Raw genomic sequence first — 4691 nt, 5'->3', positions numbered from 1 at the left:
AACACCACAGTCCCCCAGTTTCTTAATGAGAACGGGGTAAGAGACAGTGTCGAAAGCCTTCCGGAAGTCCAGGAAGACTATGTCCACTGCTACCCCTGCATCTAATGTTTCACTGTGACTGTGTTTAGTCTGTCTGCTCTATCTTGCAGTAAGAGGAAGTTAAAATGGGTCAGTTTGTCCTAAAAGAAACTCCAGCTAAATTATCAGAATTTAGCCTCCACTTTTGACAGGATAGGCTGCACAGACGAAACAGTTGATGTGGAGCAGCTGATGCATGATAAGTATCTTCCTACTTTTAATTCAGTATAATAGTTTCATTTGTCCATACCCTCAATTGCATCTACACCAGTGACTTCTGCTGGTCTAGGTGCAAGCCAGGACCCTCACCTCTTTAGAATTCCTGCCCAAGACACCTGTATCAGCAGAAGTCTGGAATATGGACCTAACTTGATGAATCAGCAAAATAACTACTCTGGTATAAGCCCATGTGGACACTCTTTCTGAAAGACAACAGCCATTATGGGCATGTCCACACATGCAGGCATACGCGCTTGCAGCAGCTCAAATAGGAGCAGCACAAATTTGTGCCAGAGATTTGTGCCTCAGCATATGTGCCTGAACATGCACTTTGCTGTGGAGCAATTTGTGCCACTTGGGGAAAACTGACCCTGCCCAGCTCCTTCCAGATCTGCAGCCAGGGGGAGCTAAAGGCTAGGGCCAGCTGGCCACAGCAGTATAAAAAGCTGCCCTGGCAAGCAGCTCAGGGCTATTTGATCTCAGAAGCTTCTGAGGCCTGGCCAGTTGACATACAGACACTAGCCACCTGTGCCAGCTGGACTGCTGCAGAAACCCTGACCTAGAGTGGACCCTGCACCCTCTACTCACTGCAGCAATCTGGCAGTGGGGGCTGCTGCCTGCCGTAACCTGCTTCTACCTGCGACAGTATCCACTCCCTTGGACCTGCAGCCCCATGTCTGCACACCTGCTAGAACTGGATGGGGACATGGCTGCCTGCGGTGTGGCATGGGCACTTAAGCAGAGCTGTCTGCACCTCTGGGCCAGCTGCTAGTGGGCTGTGGCTGCACAGTTGGCTTTCATGCTACACTGCTGCCATGTGTGCCCCCACCCTGCCATCTGGGCAGCTATGGCCTGGAAGATGTGCTCATTGTGGTGGTCCACTTTGAACTGTCAAAGCATGTCCTTCTGGCCCCAAATGGCCAGGAGATCGGCCACCTCATTTTCCCTCCAGATGGGTCCCTGGTGCCAGCTCTGGGCAGGCTCCTCTGATTGGGTCCTGCCACTTGGCTTACCAGCAGGGATCCCAGTGTTCCCTGTTTTAAAATTCTCTGATAAAAAATCCCAAATTCATTCTTTAAAATACCCCAAAATCTGTGTTCTTCCATGATTAAAATTGAATGCCATGATATAGAAAGAGAAAGAGAGAGAGAGAGATCAGTTTGGAAATGTTTTATTGATATATTTACAATTTTAAAGCAAGTTGGAAGCCTACTAGTACCTCCATCATCATCATAAAATACATTCTAAATAGCTATATGCTTTGGTGTTTGTTTTTGTTTTTTTTATCATAGAAAAATCAGAGCTTCCCATGACCCCTTCACTAACCAGGATGTGGGGACAGCTGCCTCTGCAGCCACAGCTCCCACCAGCAGGTTCTATTCTATCTGGCAGCTGGGCATCCAGCCTGTGAAATGTGGGGGGGATGTGGGGTCTGCAGAAGGGGTGTGGGTGTGGGGTTCTGGGGTGGGTGTTTGTGTGTGGGGGGTGTGGGTATAGGGGGATGTTGGGTTTGTGGGTGTGTGGGGGGATGTGGCGTGGCTGGATGTGGGAGTGTGTGGAGGGATGTGGAGTATGCATATGGGTTTGGGGTTTGTGGGTGAGTGTATAGAGTTTGTGGGTGGGTTTCTGGGGGGGGTTGGGGAGGGGATGCCACATGCCACCCCTCCACCTCCTGTGGTGCACAGCCCCCAGGGCTGGCAGCAGCAGCCAGCCAGGCAGTCAGGGCCATGGCCTGCTGCAGGCACAGTTACACGGTAGTGCAGCACTACCTGACCTGGGGTCTGTACATGGCAAATAGGCCCAGTCCAAGCCAGCCCCACCTTGCCTGCCCCACTAGTGCGTGGCTTTGGTCAGGACCTGCAGGTGCTGACCTGGTCCTATTGAAAGGCGCATGCTAGCAGGGCAGTCTGGGCTGGGCCAGGTTGGGCCAACTCTGTTCATCATGTGAAGACCCTGGGTCAGGTGGCACTGTGCCTGCAGTGGGCCACAGGCTCAATGGCCTGGCTGGCTGTTGCTGCCAGTTGGAGTGCACCAACAGAGATTTTTGGGGCCAATAACGATAAATGATTTTTAAGGAGGTATATTGGCTGATATCAATCTGATTTCCAATACGTAACTCTTCAGCTTGAAGAGCTATATCCAGCTGGTAAGTCTGCTGTGGTGGAAGGGGAGGGAAGGGGTGTGTGTGGGGGTGCAGATCAAAGCCCCTGTAGTGAGGGAGGGAATGGGGTTGGGGCAGGCACTGACTAGCTGGGTCAGAGAGGGGCATGGGATAGAGCCAGAAGCAACTTGTCTGGGGGGGGTTTGAGGGGGACGTGTGTCCCCCAGATCTGTGCAGCACAGGTCAGGCTGCATTTGTGGGCTGGGGCCAGGGCAGGCACAGGACGGAGGCACAGCTCATTGGGTGGGGGGAGCAGGGAGGTGGGGGGTAGTTCTTGCCAGTGCTCCCACCACTCATCTGGAAGGATAGGGGGCACAGGCCCACAGATCTGCCCGGCTGGGAAGAGCCTGGACCCAGCCTGCCCTGGCCCGCCCCATGTATATCCAGGGGCACACGCGGCCCTGCTATGTGGTTTCCTGGATGAGCAGCAGGAGCAGTGATGGGAGCCACCAGACAAGGATCGGACAGGCCGCACACAGTGGTGGGAGCCACACCCCTCCCTTTCTGTGCCCCCCAGATGAGCTGCAGCTCCATCCCACACCCACCCCAGCCCGGTCTGGGTGGCCCCTGTCCCATCTCTTGCCCCAGCCCCAACCCCACACCCTCTGTCACCATAGGGGCCTTGATCTTCCCCCCCACACCCCTCCCCACTCCCCCTCCCTTTCCACCACACCAGACTTACCAGCTGCACGCTGCTTCTCTAAGCTGCCAACTCTGCTCCTCACTGCCTATATGCTGTGCTGCAGCTGTGCACATACGTGGGCCATTTATTGGACAAAATATCAGCTACATCGGGCTCATTTCTGATACAGAAAATTTTCTTTATATCGGCACCGATCCAATATTGGACTGATGTATTGGTGCACCTCTAGCTGCCAGTGCCAGGGACTGTGTGCCACAAGGGGAGGGCAGGTGTGTGGCACCAGGATTTCCCGGTTTCAAATTTAGAGTCTGCACTATACAGCCAGAGGATCATTTTCTCATTCTTATTGTGCCTCTTGAGATGTTGCAACAGGCATGTGGTCACTTGTCTGGACATGCCCTATGAGGCCAAATTGGAACTCTCCTTCTAGGATGTGCCCCTGAGGGGAATTATACTGAAATTTTAACTTTTCAAGTAATTATTCTATAATATAATTAGATGGTAAACTTCTACATGTAGACAAGCCTTGAAGGTCATACTTCTGTCCTGCTTTTCTTATTCTTAAGGGTACAGTAAAAAGTAAGCAATGGCCCTCATTTGTTGGGAAGATTTCCTTTCACTCTTGTCTGGGCTGTGTCCCTAGTATGGTTTAATAGCTTTGCTCTTCCCCCTGTCTATCCATCCTTTGTGGGGATTGTCTCATGAGGGGGGAAAAAGTATAAGGGAAGGATGGACCAAGGATTCAGTAGCCTTGCCTTCTCCTTTCTCTCCACCCATTTGCCAAACTATAATGGAACTGGCCCTCCATAGTGCTCTCTGGGGGCTGGAGAGAATGGAGTTTTAGTTCCTTGCACAGCAGTGTAGGACCAGGACATAACCTCACCTGCTGTGCTTATTGAACACCCTACAGTTTACTATATTTTTATTTTAGGGTTTCAAAGTAACATGGTAAAGACCTTGGAGTGGTGGATTGTTTCCAGAAGTACCAAGCATGATTGCAGCAAGGGTGGCAAACAGTCATCTATTATACATATACACATATGCACATACATATACACATATGCATATATCTTTAGCTGAGGCGTGCTAACTACTAAGACAGGACAATGGTATATCTGCCTCTGGGAAGGAGACATCGTACAAACACCTGCATACAGACAGCTTCTGCTCCCACTGAAATCAACAGTTTCATAGTAATAACTCAGAGTGGAATTTGACTCATATGACTGTTAATTACTGTTCGTTGCTTTCTTATTTCATATTTTTATTAAGGCACCACTTACCCAATCACTTATTTTCATGTAGAGCTAATGTAACTACCAGTATTCAATATTTTTAAAGACAAGGGAAACAAGTCAAGTCATTATGAAACCAAACAATTAAGTGAAAGAACAAAATCCATTCTAGTTAGGCTGTTCCTTTCCACTCACTTTCTTTCTCTGTTTCCTTGTGCGCCACTATCTGCTTCTCTTCTTGGTATATATGAGGCTAAGTACAGACATTCAGGGGGGTTATGGGGAAGTTAGACCAAGAGAGCTAGTGTCGGGAAGGGGGTTGGGTGATTGCAGGGCTTGCTGGACTGGAGGGGTG

The sequence above is a fragment of the Gavialis gangeticus genome, unplaced genomic scaffold (assembly GCF_001723915.1).
Source record: "Gavialis gangeticus isolate Ggan-Ray unplaced genomic scaffold, GavGan_comp1, whole genome shotgun sequence".
Lineage (NCBI taxonomy): Eukaryota > Metazoa > Chordata > Crocodylia > Gavialidae > Gavialis > Gavialis gangeticus.
This window is presented reverse-complemented; position numbering follows the sequence as displayed.